The 18,101-nt window shown below is 48.7% G+C and overlaps 1 protein-coding gene and 2 non-coding genes across 3 annotated transcripts in view; 1 reads left to right on the forward strand and 2 right to left on the reverse strand.

Annotated features, from left to right (window-relative positions):
* The window catches only part of LOC141978789 (uncharacterized), a 132,777-nt gene that overhangs the window by 70,908 nt on the left and 43,768 nt on the right, over window positions 1–18,101 (forward strand). The window lies entirely within an intron of this gene.
* On the reverse strand, window positions 5,494–5,566 carry TRNAM-CAU (transfer RNA methionine (anticodon CAU)). The gene has a single exon. It is a non-coding gene; the product is annotated as a tRNA-Met (tRNA).
* On the reverse strand, window positions 12,143–12,214 carry TRNAA-UGC (transfer RNA alanine (anticodon UGC)). Its single transcript has one exon. It is a non-coding gene; the product is annotated as a tRNA-Ala (tRNA).

Here is an 18,101-nt window from a genome sequence, read left to right on the forward strand (position 1 = left end):
AAGCCGCTGAGCTATCCCTCCCCCGCAAAGTTCTCTGAGGTTTCCAGTAACTGGACAGCTGCCTCCTTGGCTTCCTGTTTTAGGATTTATAAGGGTTGATGACCCGTTGTATTAATCTGATCATTTGACTTCATTGATAACGAGTCCAATGCAATAGAATTGTTAACGCATTGATTTACTGATTTTGACCTTAACATGCTTACAGTGCATTCGCCCCCATAGTTAGTTTAGTCATGTGTACAATAGTTTAGTCTTATTGATGTGTGTTCTTGCTTTTTTTTTTTTCATTTTAATAAAATGTATAAAGGGGAATCTGGAGTCATTTTTTTCAATAAGCAACGTGGGCCAGAACCGCCGAAAATCAGGGTGGAGATCAGCGAGTCGACCTTGAATTGCCATCTAAATGAACCCTTTGGTTCTCACAGAGGAGCAGCCAAAGGGAGCCTGTAACTGGAGGAGCTCTGGGCATCACAAGGGAAAATGAGCTCCCTCTCCCAGGTTTTTGGGAATTGGGTGGGGTAGTGTTGATGAGTGAGGAGGGGTCAGCCTCTCTGCAGTGGCAGGTGAGGGTGGCTTGCTCTGCAGTCTCTGTCAGGGCTAAGCCCAGCCTGTGGCCTGATCTGGTTGTCTGTTCCTGGTCAGGCCCAGCTGATGTTGGGGGTTTTATTTGAAGGGTTGCTAATGGTGGCAAAGCGCCTGTACAGTTCAGCAAATGTGATGCTGGTAAAATAAATGAATATTTGTTAACAAGGCATATCAGGACATTGCTGGAAAAAGGCAGAGTTAAGGTTATGTGGACAACCTTAACTGCATTTCCTGGTTTTCAGAAGTTTGAATTTTGCTGACATTGAGGTTCTGAAAGAAATAACATCTCACCAGGCAATCTTCAGTAGGCATTAGCCAACTTTTTTGCCCTTTAATTAATAGAAGTAAGGAAGGTCCTAGCTGCCAACTAGCTATTAACCAGCTAGCAAGGACAACTGCAGGGCTAGATAGATGGAAAGAAAACAATGAAAATGTACATCAGCAAAGACCATTTTGAAACAAATACATGTCTCCTACCTGGGAAGAAGCAAAAGAAAGTGACTGAATGCCATTCTCTAAGGGAAAGGTTTCACACCTCCATCTTGGGTGTCTTTGTTGTAAAGGTGAAAAGGAAGAAAAGTCAATTGAATTCACAGGAAGAAGTTAGCAGATTTCTTCCCCTTCCCAGGCCCCAGAATGTACGTTGTTTTCCATGTAACCCTTTACTTTATAGTTAACTCCTCCTCCTTGGTCTGAATTTTTTATAGTAACAAACTCTAGTTTTGCTTCCAGCGTCTCAACATGTGTAGGCTTCGATGAGTAAGGGCCATTTCATTTCCCATTCAACCTGTCTCACATACAGATGCCATGTGCCCTTGCCATGTGCCCTGCCCAGGTATGTGTCCATTCACACTCCATCCATTTTTCCACTCTCCATCTTCACAGATTCCCTGCACAGGGAAGAGGGCTTAGTGCCCAGATCTATGGCTAAAGCGTTGTCAAGGTGTCACTTACATTTTAAAAACCCAAGAAGATGCCAGCAGCCCCCAGCTCTTCCTGCTCCCCCTCTCCCTGGGTGGTTCAGCTGGGCTGCAAAAGCTCCCCAGTCAGTTAGACATCACAAAGGGACCGTGGGTTTCCCAGGTAACTAGGGAATAAAAACCTCTCTGCAGGGGCCTGGCTGTAGGGGCTGGCCTGGCCTGCCTTTTTGAGTGGGTCTACTCTGCACACTAAGCATGGTTTGAGCCCAAGCCCCCAGTCTGTGCAGACACAAATCTGTCCGACTTGGGTCAGCAGGCGCTCAGGACCCAGGTCCTAGGACACAGCGAGGGAGGATGGTCAGATACTGAGCCCAGGCCCGGTCATTGCACAGTGGGGATGCAGGCCAAGCGGCAGATCCAAATCAGAAGGGCTGCGTAGTGCAGTGTGGGTATGTAACACAACCCCCACCCCCAAGTCCTCAACAGTGGATCAGGCAGAAGAGGATCGTTGGATCGACAACGGCTGTGAAAGCGGGTGAAGGCTGCAGCGAGTTGGGATCTCCAGTCATCTCGGACTTTCCCTGCTGCTGGGCCCCAGACCTCCTGCTTGTCATGATCGTGTGGTTGCTGCCGGTGCATCAGCTGCCCCATGTTCAAAGAAAACACACGCAGGCATCCACCATGCCCTGAAGGGGTGTCTCAAGAAAACTGATGTGGACATCCCAAGTAGGGTGACCGGATGTCCCGATTTTATGGGGACAGACCCAATATTTGGGGCTTTGTCTCATAGAGGTGCCTATGATCACCCACCCACTGTCCTAATTTTTCACACTTGCTATCTGATCACCTAAGCGCAACCTGGGAGGAGCAAGCCACCAACTGAGCTCAACGGCACCACGTCCTCCCGCAGGCAAGTGGCCTGCTTCGAGGAGAAGCATCTTCCCCTCCAAGCGAAAAAGAGAGAGAAAAGGAAGAAAAAAGAAGAACTTTCTCCCAGCAGGCAGCTGATCCACCAGGAAATGTCTGTAACTACTGTGGGCAAATCTGTGGTTCCAGGCTCGGACTCCTGTGTCATCGTAGGACCCACATGTAAATCCATGCTGGAGATCATCCTCGAATCGCGGGATCGCTGGTGGTGGCAGACATGTAACATGACTGTGAGACCTGGGTCAAACATGTGTAAACCCAGGTTCACAATGCAGTGGGGATGGTTAAACATGGGCTTGGAAACAACCAGTCCTCAGGCACAGGTCACACAGACCTTTGAGAAAGCTGTCACCCTTGAACCCTGCTGGTTTTCCTCTTCTTGTTGGGTTTCTTAGACCACTAAGAGCTGTAGGTTTGTCACAGGACAAACAGCCCTTGTTGGTCTCTGAGACAATCTAGTCTGGGGCTGTCTGGATGACGAAAGAGAAGGGCAGAAAGATTATTCTGGATGAGAGGCTGAGTCAGAAGCATTTGGAGTCGCAGCAGTAGCAGGTTGTTATCCTGTAGTAGATTAGCCATTGGCTTGGGGAGCGTGGAATGAGACACACACACACACACACACACACACACACTTCCAGGGAATTTTACAGCTATTTTCTATCAGCTGGGGAATGTAGAAAATGCACTATCCAACCCCTGCAGTATCCCTATGCATCTTCAATAACTCCCGTCACCCCCCCACACATGCTCCTAACTCCCTTCCACCCTCAGTGGCTCCTGGCTCTGTCTTCTCCTTGCTCTTAGAATCATAGAATCATAGAATATCAGGGTTGGAAGGGACCTCAGGAGGTCATCTAGTCCAACCCCCTGCTCAAAGCAGGACCAATCCACAACTAAATCATCCCAGCCAGGGCTTTGTCAAGCCTGACCTTAAAAACTTCTAAGGAAGAAGATTCCACCACCTCCCTAGGTAACGCATTCCAGTGCTTCACCACCCTCCTAGTGAAAAAGTTTTTCCTAATATCCAACCTAAACCTCCCCCACTGCAACTTGAGACCATTGCTCCTCGTTCTGTCATCAGCTACCACTGAGAACAGTCTAGAGCCATCCTCTCTGGAACCCCCTTTCAGGTAGTTGAAAGCAGCTATCAAATCCCCCCTCATTCTTCTCTTCTGCAGACTAAACAATCCCAGTTCCCTCAGCCTCTCCTCAGAAGTGCTCCAGCCCCCTAATCATTTTTGTTGCCCTCTGCTGGACTCTCTCCAATTTTTCCACATCCTTCTTGTAGTGTGGGGCCCAAAACTGGACACAGTACTCCAGATGAGGCCTCACCAATGTCGAATAGAGGGGGACGATCACGTCCCTCGATCTGCTGGCAATGCCCCTACTTATACATCCCAAAATGCCATTGGCCTTCTTGGCAACAAGGGCACACTGTTGACTCATATCCAGCTTCTCATCCATTGTAACCCCTAGGTCCTTTTCTGCAGAACTGCTGCCGAGCCATTTGGTCCCTAGTCTGTAGCAGTGCATGGGATTCTTCCGTCCTAAGTGCAGGACTCTGCACTTGTCCTTGTTGAACCTCCTCAGATTTCTTTTGGCCCAATCCTCTAATTTGTCTAGGGCCCTCTGTATCCTATCCCTATCCTCCAGTGGTATCTACCTCTCCTCCCAGTTTAGTGACATCTGCAAACTTGCTGAGGGTGCAGTCCACACCATCCTCCAGATCATTAATGAAGATATGAACAAAACCAGCCCCAGAACCAACCCTTGGGGCACTCCACTTGATACCGGCTGCCAACTAGACATGTATCCATTGATCACTACCCGTTGAGCCCAACAATCTAGCCAACTTTCTATCCACCTTATAGTCCATTCATCCAGCCCATACTTCTTTAACTTGCTGACAAGAATACTGTGGGAGACTGTGTCAAAAGCTTTGCTAAAGTCAAGGAACAACACGTCCACTGCTTTCCCCTCATCCACAGAGCCAGTTATCTCATCATAGAAGGCAATTAGATTAGTCAGGCATGACTTGCCCTTGGTGAATCCATGCTGACTGTTTCTGATCACTTTCCTCTCCTCTAAGTGCTTCAGAATGGATTCCTTGAGGACCTGCTCCATGATTTTTCTAGGGACTGAGGTGAAGCTGACTGGCCTGTAGTTCCCCGGATCCTCCTTCTTCCCTTTTTTAAAGATGGGCTGGGGTAATATAGTGAATTCCAGCACTGGCCATGGGGGTAACAAACCTTAGCCCGTCATTTTGCCTTTAGCCAAGTGCTTGGGCATAAAATCCACTGTTCTTAATGGGGGTAGGAGTCAGCAATGATTGAATTAAAAAATCTTCAGGGAAGTAGCTGCAAGTGGTCGCCAAAGGTTTCTTTGTGTTCACATCTGTACAGGAATGAGGCATAAAGCAGAAATGGGGGAAGGGGCTCTAAATTTAAATCAGTTTTAGAGAGAAATGTGTTCAAACACAGTGATCCCCAGCTCCTTCCCCCAAGCCTTAGGAGGGGATTAGCTGCCAACAGCAGCGGCTGCTGCCCTGAGGGGAGCGGTATAAGCTGTCTGCCCGTGGATGCAGCCCACCAGCTGGTTCTCCTGGGGCAGAAGGTGAGTGGCTGGGCAGGGATGCTGCACCGGCTGGGGTCCGGAATATGAACAGGGGTCTCAGGAACCCGCCTCCAGTGGGGGTCGAGGATGCTGAGGAGGTGGAATCTCAGCATCACAGTCATCAAGAGCCAAAGCTGCTTGGGGGTGAGCATGGGGGGCAATGGCCCTAGTGGATTTTTTTGTGGATCCCTTTCACTACTTGCCCACAACAACCTGGCAGCCCGCAGCTTTCTCTTTGCACTACGATCATGTGCTCTGTGGAAAGGGGCTTCTAGGAACCGGTATTTCCAGCTGCATTAAAGAGTCATAAAGGAGAAGGAAAAGTTAATGCCTTAGAAAAGTCTCTCTGTGTGTGTTAGATGGATGGGAGGGTGTCTAGAAACCACTCAGCTCTAGTCTCTTTTCCCTGATTTCCTTTAGAAAATGTGAAGCAGGGAGCAAAAATAACTGCCCTCTCTGAGGCTTGAACTCAGGACCTTCAGATTATGAGACTGATGCACTGCCAACTGTGCTAAGAAGGCTTGAGAAATTTTAACCTCAGTGCATATAGGACCCTCCTCCGCAGTGGCTGGGGCAGAGAAGAAGCCAAGGGGAGTGCTGGAAGAAGCAGGGAGATCTGGTGCCCAGAGACCTGTCCTGGCAGCTTTCTCAGCAGCAAATAAATCAATTCTCCCTACCAGCGAACAATCTACCAGAAATGATGGCAGTATGGGACAGGGGGTGTTCCCAAGCCAGGGACCCACTTCCACATTTTAGAGTTTAAAACTTACTCTCATTACCCTAGTGTCATAACCATATAGCTAAGGGTAGCCTACAGTTCCTCCTTACCTGTAAGGGGTTAAGAAGCTCAAATAACCTGGTTGGCTCCTGACCAAAAGGACCAATGGGGAAAGAAGAGACTTTCAAATCTTGGAGGGGAGGCTTTGTTTGGTGTGTTCTCTTGGGAAGCAGGGAAGTTCGACTCCCTCAGGGAATTGATGGGCAGGATCCGCTGGGGGAATAACATGAGGGGAAAGGAGTCCAGGAGAGTTGGCTGTATTTTAAAGAATCCCTGTTGAGGTTACAGGGACAAACCATCCCGATGTGTCGAAAGAGTAGTAAATATGGCAGGCGACCAGCTTGGCTTAACAGTGAAATCCTTGCGGATCTTAAACATAAAAAGAAGCTTACAAAATGTGGAATATTGGACAAATGACCAGGGAAGAGTATAAAAATGTTGCTCGGGCATGTAGGAATGAAATCAGGAAGGCCAAATCGCACCTGGAGTTGCAGCTAGCAAGAGATGTTAAGAGTAACAAGAAGGGTTTCTTCAGGTATGTTGGCAACAAGAAGAAAGCCAAGGAAAGTGTGGGCCCCTTACTGAATGAGGGAGGCAACCTAGTGACAGAGGATGTGGAAAAAGCTAATGTACTCAATGCTTTTTTTGTCTCTGTCCTCACGAACAAGGTCAGCACCCAGACTGCTGCGCTGGGCAACACAGCATGGGGATTAGGTGGCCAGCCCTCTGTGGAGAAAGAGGTGGTTCAGGACTATTTAGAAAAGCTGGACATGCACAAGTCCATGTGGCCGTATTCATTGCATCCGAGAGTGCTAAAGGAGTTGGCGGCTGTGATTGCAGAGCCATTGGCCATTGTCTTTGAAAACTCATGGCGATCGGGGGAAGTCCCGGACAACTGGAAAAAGGCTAATGTAGTGCCCATCTTTAAAAAAGGGAAGAAGGAGGATCTTGGGAACTACAGGCCAGTCAGCCTCACCTCAGTCCCTGGAAAAATCATGGAGCAGGTCCTCAGGGAATCAATCCTGAAGCACTTACACGAGAGGAAAGTGATCAGGAACAGTCAGCATGGATTCACGAAGGGAAGGTCATGCCTGACTAATCTAATTGCCTTCTATGATGAGATTACTGGTTCTGTGGATGAAGGGAAAGCAGCGGATGTATTGTTTCTTGACTTTAGCAAAGCTTTTGACACAGTCTCCCACAGTAATCTTGTCAGCAATTTAAAGAAGTATGGGCTGGATGAATGCACTATAAGGTGGGTAGAAAGTTGGCTAGAATGTCGGGCTCAACAGGTAGTGATCAATGGCTCCATGTCTGGATGGCAGCCGGTATCAAGTGGAGTGCCCCAAGGGTCGGTTCTGGGGCCAGTTTTGTTCAATATCTTCATAAATGATCTGGAGGATGGTGTGGATTGCACTCTCAGCAAATTTGCGGAGGATACTAAACTAGGAGGAGTGGTAGATACGGTGGCAGGTAGGGATAGGATACAGAGGGACCTAGACAAATTGGAGGATTGGGCCAAAAGAAATCTGATGAGGTTCAACAAGGATAAGTGCAGGGTCCTGCACTTAGGACGGAAGAATCCAATGCACCTCTACAGACTAGGGACCAAATGGCTCAGCAGCAGTTCTGAGGAAAAGGACCTAGGGGTGACAGTGGACGAGAAGCTGGATATGAGTCAACAGTGTGCCCTTGTTGCCAAGAAGGCCAATGGCATTTTGGGATGTATAAGTCCGGGCATAGCCAGCAGATCGAGGGACGTGATCGTCCCCCTCTATTCGACATTGGTGAGGCCTCATCTGGAGTACTGTGTCCAGTTTTGGGCCCCACACTACAAGAAGGATGTGGAAAAATTGGAGAGAGTCCAGCGAAGAGCAACAAAAATGATTGGGGTCTGGAACACATGCCTTCTGAGGAGAGGCTGAGGGAACTGGGGATGTTTAGTTTGCGGAAGAGAAGAATGAGGGGGGATTTGATAGCTGCTTTCAACTACCTGAGAGGTGGTTCCAAAGAGGATGGTTCTAGACTATTCTCAGTGGTAGAAGATGACAGGACAAGGAGTAATGATCTCAAGTTGCAGTGGGGGAGGTTTAGGTTGGATATTAGGAAAAACTTTTTCACTAGGAGGGTGGTGAAACACTGGAATGCGTTACCTAGGGAGGTGGTAGAATCTCCTTCCTTAGAGGTTTTTAAGGTCAGGCTTGACAAAGCCCTGGCTGGGATGATTTAATTGGGGATTGGTCCTGCTTTGAGCAGGGGGTTGGACTAGATGACCTCCTGAGGTCCCTTCCAACCCTGATATTCTATGATTCTAGGATTCTAGGATTCTAAGCATCAGGTCAGAAAACTCCTTCTCCTATAAACCATCCTAAAAGTCTCTCATATTACAAAAATTGTAAGTAAAAGCCAGGCAAGGCGTGTTAGATTATCTTTTGTTCTGCTTCTGAATTTTTCCTTTGCTGGAGGGAGGTTTATTCCTGTTTTTTGTAACTTTGAAACTAAGCCGAGAGGAAGTTCTGCTGTGTTTGTGAATCTTTTGTTACCCTGTAAAGTTATTTTCCATCCTGATTTTACAGAGGTGATTTTTGCATTTAAAAAAAAAATAAAATTCTTCTTTTAAGAACCTTTCTGATTTCTCTATTGTCCTAAGACCCAGGGGGTTGGGTCTGTGATCACTTTGTAACCAATTGGTTAGGATATTATTCTCAAGCCTCCCCAGGAAAGGGGGTGTAGGTCTTGGGGGGATATTTTGGGGGAATAGGAACTCCAAGTGATCCTTTCCCTGATTCTTTGTTAAATCACTTGGTGGTGGCAGCATACCCTCCAAGGACAAAGACTTTGTGTCTTGGGGAAGTTTTAACCAAAGCTGGTAGAAATAAGCTGAGGGGGTCTTTCATGCGGGTCTCCACATCTGTACCCTAGAGCAGTGGTCTCCAAACTTTTTGGATCATGCACCCCCAGGGCCAGCTCTAGGGAAGCACACAAAAAAAAAAAAGAGAGAGAGAGAGAAGAGCTGCCTCCAGCAACGAATCAAAGGTCCAGGAGTGCAGCTGCAGCCATGCCAGCGGCGCACCCCCAGGGATGGTCTTGTGCACCCCCTGGGGTGCATGCACCCCGCTTTGGAGACCACTGCCCTAGAGTTCAGAGGGAACCCTGACACCTAGTATGGCACTTTCCATGTGAATTAGGCAAAGCAAGTTGAGGAAGCTACCTGGATAATAGAAACCAGGGCTCTAGGTAAGGCTTGAACTCATAACCCCAGCAGCAGTCCCCTTTGCACTAGCCAGTTGCACCACTGCACGTGCTTCTTACACAAAATAGGCCGTTACCAGTCTCTGCGGTTCACACCTTTGCCTGGTAATTGAAAGGTGGATGCTTCAAACCTAAGTAAAGACGTGGCTTTTCAGTGACGAGACTCCAGTACATTTTAACAGGAAGAAAATCTCTATTCTGGTCTAGCCCCATTTGACTCCTTCTGCCTGTCTTCTCCCCCAGCCCCCTGTCTCTTTCCTTCCCCATTGGGGCCATGCAGAGAGGAGCCCCAGTCAGTCTCTGTCACAGAGAGTCTGTGTCCCATAAAGGGAGGGAGGGGGTCACTCTAAAACATTGATAATGGGTGGGGGAGGGGTGCGTGGTTAGGGGGAGAAAGGGTGGAGAACTAACAGTGGGGCCCAGAGAGATTCCCCCACAGATCGGGGACATCCCCTGCTGCCCACCATCAGCCAGCTGTGGGAAGAACAACTTGGGATTGCTTGGGGAAGCCACTTTTAAAAACACAAGTGTAACTTGCTAAAATTACATTTTAATAAGACCAAAGCCTCCTCAAACCCAGCGTCACAATCACTGGGATGACTTTGTCCTGATATTTTACCGGCTGCAGCCACAAAGTGAGTCAAATTACAGCTCCCGTTCGGAGTCAACGCACACAGACGAATCCAGAGGCTTTTCATTCCTTAGGTTCTGCCGCCATTTCATTTCTATCCTGTTCCAAGATTTATCGTTGTGCAAAGCAACGTTAGGCCCTTGGGAGTGTCCCCCCCGGTCCCGCCTGCCTCCCCGGGCAATTTAAAGGGCGTGGGACCCCCACCACCATCACCGGCCGCACAAGAGGGCTAAGGCGGCTTCCTGCCCGCTCTCGCTCCGTGTGGCATGCCAGTCTCAGAAGCAGCTGGTGTTAGGGGGCTTATTCTTTCACCCACTTACTTCCCTGGTTCTTCTCGCATGAACAGAGAGCAACAATACCCGAAGTCCAAAGGTGCAAACAATTCGATGTTTATTGGGGTGAAGCATGATTCCAGTTTCCTTCCTTAGTATCCTCCTTCCCAACTCTGACACCACAGAGCCTTACACCTGTGTCCCTGTTCCCATTTCTCCCTTTAACCAAACAGGATTCCAGTTTCCTTACTCCCATTCCCTGTTCCCATTTCCCCCTTTAGCAAAACATGGTTCCAATTTCCTTACCCTCATTCCCTGTTCCCATTTCCCCCTTTAGCAAAACATGGTTCCAATTTCCTTACCCCCATTCCCCGTTCCCATTTCCCCCTTTACACACACCCACCCCCTCCCACCAAGGCCCACTCACTTCCTCATTGACTACAGATTATATAGTAAAACTTGAGTTCGGCTTAGCTATACCTTAACCAAACATTTTCCTGAAATTTAACTAACCAATCCTAACATATTGTAACATGATTACGTAACCAATTATATCCCACCACCTTAATTAGTTTACACCCAGCAAAATTAATTATACAGCAGACAGGAACAATCACAGAACCAGACAGAGATGATACAGACAAACAATAGCAAAGTGGGAACTATAATGACAAAACAATACAGAAGTGAGGATTTCACATCCCAGTATTGATAAGTGAGTTCTTGCCAGACAGGATGCTGTTTCCTTTTACATTTTCTAGGCACTTCCCTTTCTCTGGAGGTGATAGGCATTATCAGGACAGGATTGTATCCTAACAGCCCAATAGCACCTTCTTTCAATGTGACTAGTTTGGAATGTGAGGATGTGACCGGTCGCTTCCCAGCTTATGGCTGCCTCTGCTGCTTAGCCAAAGGCCTTAGCCTAAGAACAGGGCCTCAAACTGTCACAGGAAGAGAAGGCCCTTACACCAGCAGACAGTGATTTTGATTCTTTCTTTTATACTTCTAGAACTAGCCAAGTGATAAGAATACACCTAAATTCTTAGAGTACAGGCCTTTACAGACAGGCCTGAATATCTATATCCTAACAGCTGGCACGTCCCTGCAGTCCCTGGGGTGGGGGTCTTCATGAGCTGCCCCTGCCCCGAGCGCCGACTCTGCCAACTGTGGCAATGGGAGCTGCAGGGGTGGCGTCTGCGGGCAGCGGTGTGCAGAGACCCCCCCCCCACACACACCTAGGGGCTGCTGCCAGAGGGGGGGTGCGGGTCACTTTCGGGATATGCCTGAGGTAAGTGCCACACCTCTCACCCTCTCCTGCATCGCCAACCCCCTGCCCGAGCCCAGACCCTGCACCCAAACTCTCTCCCAGAGCCCAACCCCTCTCCCTCCCACACCCAAACTCCCTCCCAGAGCCTTAGGCAGGTGTGTGTGTGTGTGGGGGGGGGGGCAGGACTTGGCCCCATTCTGGGCACCACCAACAATTATACATCCCTGTCCAGCCCAACTTTCTGCTGATGCACCTCAGCCCCCACCCGTGCAGGGTTTGAAGCTTGCATTGCTTAAATTCCAGGACACTGGGGGAGTTCAGCTCCCTTTTGTCAAGAGGGAACCTTCTCCCCACTCCCAACCAGATTCTTGTCCATGGGATGACTGTAGGGGGGCTAGGTCCTGCTGTGTCTTTTCTCTCTCTAGGACAGGCCAGGGTGTCTAGAACTGGGGCATCTGAGCACCCAGGACCTTCTGTGGAGCTGCCCTTCCCCTTCCCCTTCTATGGTCTCATCTGTCATCGACTCCAGCCTGTTTTCTATCCATCGTCAGCACCATCCCAAGCCAGCTGCACTCACCTCAAAAAGACAGTGTCCCCTGGTGGGTGTAAATCACTGACCTCTCTCCTCTCTGAGCACTGACTGCCCCTCCGTTTCCTTGCCCCTCAGTCTGGGCAAATGGGACCTTTCCCTGCAGTGCTGGAGGATTCTCCCTTCTCATCCACCATTGTCCCAAACAGCACAGCGGGTGGGAATCTTAAAAGTACCGAGGTGACTTAGGAGCAGAAACCCCCCAGACCTTCCATGCAATTGGCACTTGCCCCTCCCTGAGCAGGACTGAAACTGGTGGGCCACATCCCCGCTGGGCCTGAGCAAAACAGCAGGGTGAAAAGAGAACTTGGAGATGCTGGGGATTGAACCCAGGGCCTCATACATGCAAAGCATGTGCTCTACCACTGAGCTACATCCCCAGATGGGTTACAGCTGCTATGGGTTACACTCAGATCCTTCCTGTTTCCAGAGCATCTGGGAGCCTAACAGCAGCATGAGGGACACAGTCCCTGCTCTGAAGGCCAAACCTCCTGTCCTGGAGGTTGCTAGTTCTTACGGGTCACTTTGCAGCAGGGCCAGATTCTATGTGTGGGAGAGAGAGAGTGCCTGCCCTGGACTCAGGGGCAGAGATACACTCAGCCCTCTCCCCTGCATTGGCTGGGGAGTGCTGCCACCCCCTGCTGGAAGGTCATGGTGGTAGGGGGCTCAGTGAGCAGCCCAACACCTGACCCTGCTGGCAGAAGTGGTGTGGGGAGTTCCAGGCGTTTCTCGGATCTGCTATTTCCACTTGCCTGTAAAGTCCAGCTTTCCCCAGCACATTCACTGCAGTGCACTCGGGTCACTGTTTCCATGGCTCTACAGCAAAGACTCACTCCCGGTTTCCCTTCTATCTGCAGCACGATCAGCCTGTGTCAGTGGTTAATGAGGTGGATCTAGTTGTAGATGGTTATTCATTCCCCACCTGGACAATTCAGACAGTCCCTTTCCTACTGAAATCCCTAGCACCTCAGTGATCCCGGGAGCAGGGGTTGGGGTTTTCCCTGAGGGCCTGAGATTTTGAGGGTCCTTTTTTCCCTCAGCAGGGAGTGAACTCAGCTTTTCCCCCATCCCAGACATTCCATGAAATAACTGTAGCAGCATAAAGAAAGAGGGGAGGGAACATCTCACGGCCAGGGCTGGAGGTGCCCAGGGCCCCCTGCTTGTCCATTGTTTCCATCGCAGAAGAGGAAGGTTCCACGGAATTTGACACCCTGCTTTGCACGAGGGACAGAGAAAGATCTTGCTGTTCCTGTGTCTGTGCAAAGAAAATTGTGCTTCTGTATGAAAGAGAGGTGGGAAATCGCCCCACGGTGGGACAGTATCCTCAGGATTAAGAGCAAAGGACTCAGGCTGAGAACTGATTTCACTCCACTCATCTGGGATTTAACAAATTGTCTTCCATGGAGACACTGGGAACTTGTGACATTGCTCCAGACTCTGGGGGTTTGGGCTCCTTTAACTCTTGGTAAAAACATGAATTTGATTCCAAGAAGGGAGAGAGGAGAAGCCTGAAGCTGACTTTAGTTCCAGGCTGGGGTCTCCTGGGTGGGTGGAAACTTCCTTTGCTGCTCCCAGGGGACAGCAGCTACTGGCGACATCCCAGGGCTGAGATGAAAGGGGAATGTTGCAGGGACTTTACCATACAGGCCTCATCCTGCTTCTCAGAGCCCACAGGAGAGAATCTGGAGACGGGTAAGTCATTTCTCAGCTGCATTCTCAGGAGAAGTCGGAAGCTGTCCTTGAACAGACACACAGGAGAGTAACCGCGGCCATTCTGCAGAGACATCTGGTTGCCAGGGGATCCAGTTTTTGCAGGGGGGAGGAGGGTCAGACCAATGGGGCTGTCTCAGGAGTCACAAGTGGCTTTGCCACATTTTGGGGGTAGGGTGGGGCATTAGGGACTACAGGATGTGAGGCTGGTTAAAATGGAACTGCACAAAAAAACCTCCCCTTTTGCTCCAGCTAAAGGCCCTACTTTAGTCTGTTTTCGAAGTTTTTTCGAAGCCCGTTGCCAACTGTGTCCGCATATCTATTCAGGGGACACCGTCATAGGGCCTAATCACATCAGCCACAGGATCTGAGGCTCGTTCACCTGCACATCTACCAATGTGATATATGCCATCATGTGCCAGCAATGCCCCTCTGCCATGTACATTGGTCAAACTGGACAGTCTCTACATAAAAGAATAAATGGACACAAATCAGATGTCAAGAATTAGAACATTCAAAAACCAGTCGGAGAACACTTCAAACTCTCTGGTCACTCGATTACAGACCTAAAAGTTGCAAATCTTCAGCAAAAAAACTTCGAAAACAGACTCCAACGAGAGACTGCTGAATTGGAATTAATTTGCAAACTGGATACAATTAACTTAGGCTTGAATAAAGACTGGGAGTGGATGGATCATTACACAAAGTAAAACTATTTCCCCATGTTTATTCCACACCCCCCCGCCATTCCTCAGACATTCTTGTCAACCGCTGGAAATGGCCCACCTTGATTATCACTACAAAAGATTCCCAATTCTCCCCCCCCCGCCCCCCCCGCTGGTAATAGTTCACCTTACCTGATCACTCTTGTTACAGTGTGTGTGGTAACACCCATTATTTCATGTTCTCTGTGTATATAAATCTCCCCACTGTATTTTCCACTGAATGCATCCGATGAAATGAGCTGTAGCTCACAAAAGCTTATGCTCAAATAAATTTATTAGTCTCTAAGGTGTCACAAGTCCTCCTTTTCTTTTTTTCATGTTATTTAAAGTTCCCTGTGGGTCAGGATAATACCATCTCCTTGAAATAGGTGGGGAAGTGGCCTGTTTGTATAACCTAAAATAAGGGAGCTTTTGTAAAACAGTTTTGCCTTTAAATGTGCTGGGATAAAAATTGGAAATAGTAAATTCCATGGCCAGACACCAGGCCAGGCTCAATTGATTTTTTGTTCTGGCCAGGATCTATTAATTGCAGAAGAAACAAACTCTTGGGAAGTAGCTGTAATTTGTCCCCAAACCTTTCTTTGTTCTCATATGCCATCAGGGATTCTCTTCTAGAGGGCAGAGTTAAGGTTATCTGGGCATGTACCCTCGTTCTGTATTCCCTGTTTTTCCAGAGTTTGAGTTTTTCTGAACTCGATCTTCTGGAAGGGTAAGAGATGTTCAGAAAGTTAACTCTGTGTTAACAAAGGCTGTTGTTAGTGACGAATAATGAGACTAATCCCTCACTGCGGTAATTCCACTGACCTCAATGTATTCTTTCCCCGTTTCTAGTTCCAAAAAAATAAGCAAATTAAACCTTGAGAACTAAAATGCTGTGAGAAATCGGAAATTTTAGTAGCTCAAATAATTCAGTTTCTTCTGTGTCTTGTGCGTGTGTAAATGGCACAACACGTTAATTTATAAGCACATCTTTCTTAACTTCTTTAAGTTTTATCTAGTACATTAACTATATCAAGTGGGTTGTTCAATGCCGTGAGGTTTTCATGCATTGCCCAGAACATATTTTTCATATTATTTAAATGAACACAACTCATTGACCAGAAACTTGTGTATTTCATGCTGTGAAGTGTGTCGGTAGCTCAGATTAATAGGTTTATTTTCTCTCTCTCTCTGTGTGAGGCACAACAAAATAATTTAGTGATGCTGAAAATGTTCCCTTCTGCTCCAGAACTGCCTTGGAATCACCTTCACTTCGGAGATTAATCTGCCGCTGTGTCTCTAAGAGGAAAATATGGTTTCTATGAAAAAAACCCAATTTTTTAATTAAAGGGACTGAGACAGAATGGCCATATGATGGCTACACAATGTCAGGAATGCAAAGCAGCAGACTCCTGGTTTGCACCGATACCTGCTGCCCCTTCTGGCTCATTAATTGCACTATTTGGAACCTGCATCTAAAATTACACCCTTCCTGGGAGCAAGATTCAAAACTGCCCAAGGAAACCCCATTCGGTTTCAATTGCAGCAAAGGCAGGGAGGTGAGGGTTTCTATTCCTGGCTGTGAGAGGAAAGGGGTGTCTAGTGGATTAGAGTGGGGGCCTAGGAGTCAAAGAGAAAACCTCTCCCTTTTCAGCTTCAAAGCACACTGAACAAGAACATGGCTTCTCATTTCTTAGGTTCTGATGCCATCGTGTGGCCATTTCATTTCACTTCTTATTGTTAAAAGGTTTGGGTACTTTGCACAGAAACGTTATTTCCTGGGGAGAGACGGAGAAGTGGAAGCTGCATTGATTTAATGCTCCGAAAAATAGATAAGGATTAAAATATTCCCCAGACAGCTCAGTCCTAACCGTCCCCCCTCGCTGCTGCCAGTGTAGCTCATTTCTGTCCCACAGCCCCGAGAACTGCTGGGTGCAAGTCCTGGGCCTGTGTGAAGTAATGTAGGGGTGACTCTGCCTGCCGAGACTTTTCAGTAGAAAAATTCAGACAGGACACCATGCCTGGTGAAGGAGATACGGATGTGTTGTTTGATTGTTTTTCTCATTTTAAATGTACTTGATCATTTCGATGGCAAAAATATTTCTACGAGACCATGAAAAAAGGAAGAAACTGTGAAAATACCCATGGGGGAGAGGGGGGTTTCTGAGAGCCAGGGTAGAGATGGAGATTTTCATGAAACGGGGACAGGCCAAAGTAGGGCCTTTAGCTGGAGAAAAAGGGGAGGTTTTTTTGTGCAGTTCCATTTTAACCAGCCTCACATCCTGTAGTCCCTAATGCCCCACCCTACCCCCAACATGTGACCTCCAGCATCCCCACTGGCAAAGCCACTTGTGACTCCTGAGACAGCCCCATTGGTCTGGCCCTCCTCCCCCCTGCAAAAACTGCAGATCCCCCAGCGCTCCCTCTCTTAGCTGGATCCCCTGGCAACCAGATGTCTCTGCAGAATGGCCGCGGTTACTCTCCTGTGTGTCTGTTCAAGGACAGCTTCCGACTTCTCCTGAGAATGCAGCTGAGAAATGACTCGCCCGTCTCCAGATTCTCTCCTGTGGGCTCTGAGAAGCAGGATGGGGCCTGTATGGTAAAGTCCATGCAACATTCCCCTTTCATCTCAGCCCTGGGATGTCGCCAGTAGCTGCTGTCCCCTGGGAGCAGCAAAGGAAGTTTCCACCCACACAGGAGACCCCAGCCTGGAACTAAAGTCAGCTTCAGGCTTCTCCTCTCTCCCTTCTTGGAATCAAGTTCATGTTTTTACCAAGAGTTAAAGGAGCCCAAACCCCCAGAGTCTGGAGCAATGTCACAAGTTCCCAGTGTCTCCATGGAAGACAATTTGTTAAATCCCAGATGAGTGGAGTGAAATCAGTTCTCAGCCTGAGTCCTTTGCTCTTAATCCTGAGGATATTGTCCCACCGTGGGGTGATTTCCCACCTCTCTTTCATACAGAAGCACAATTTTCTTTGCACAGACACAGGAACAGCAAGATCTTTCTCTGTCCCTCGTGCAAAGCAGGGTGTCAAATTCCGTGGAACCTTCCTCTTCTGCGACGGAAACAGCGGACAAGCAGGGGGCCCTGGGCACCTCCAGCCCTGGCCGTGAGATGTTCCCTCCCCTCTTTCTTTATGCTGCTACAGTTATTTCATGGAATGTCTGGGATGGGGGAAAAGCTGAGTTCACTCCCTGCTGAGGGAAAAAAGGACCCTCAAAATCTCAGGCCCTCAGGGAAAACCCCAACCCCTGCTCCCGGGATCACTGAAGTGCTGGGGATTTCAGTAGGAAAGGGACTGTCTGAATTGTCAAGGTGGGGAATGAATAACCATCTACAACTAGATCCACCTCATTAACCACTGACACAGGCTGATCGTGCTGCAGATAGAAGGGAAACCGGGAGTGAGTCTTTGCTGTCAGCCATGGAAACAGTGACCCGAGTGCACTGCAGTGAATGTGCTGGGGAAAGCTGGACTTTACAGGCAAGTGGAAATAGCAGATCCGAGAAACGCCTGGAACTCCCCCCCCACCACTTCTGCCAGCAGGGTCAGGTGTTGGGCTGCTCACTGAGCCCCCCACCACCATGACCTTCCAGCAGGGGGTGGCAGCACTCCCCAGCCAATGCAGGGAAGAGGGCTGAGTGTATCTCTGCCCCTGAGTCCAGGGCAGGCACTCTCTCTCCCCCACACATAGAATCTGGCCCTGCTGCAAAGTGACCCCTAAGAACTAGCAACCTCGAGGACAGGAGGTTTGGCCTTCAGAGCAGGGACTGTGTCCCTCATGCTGCTGTTAGGCTCCCAGATGCTCTGGAAACAGGAAGGATCTGAGTGTAACCCATAGCAGTTATAAC

This window comes from Natator depressus, chromosome 28 (assembly GCF_965152275.1).
Source record: "Natator depressus isolate rNatDep1 chromosome 28, rNatDep2.hap1, whole genome shotgun sequence".
Classification (NCBI taxonomy): domain Eukaryota; kingdom Metazoa; phylum Chordata; order Testudines; family Cheloniidae; genus Natator; species Natator depressus.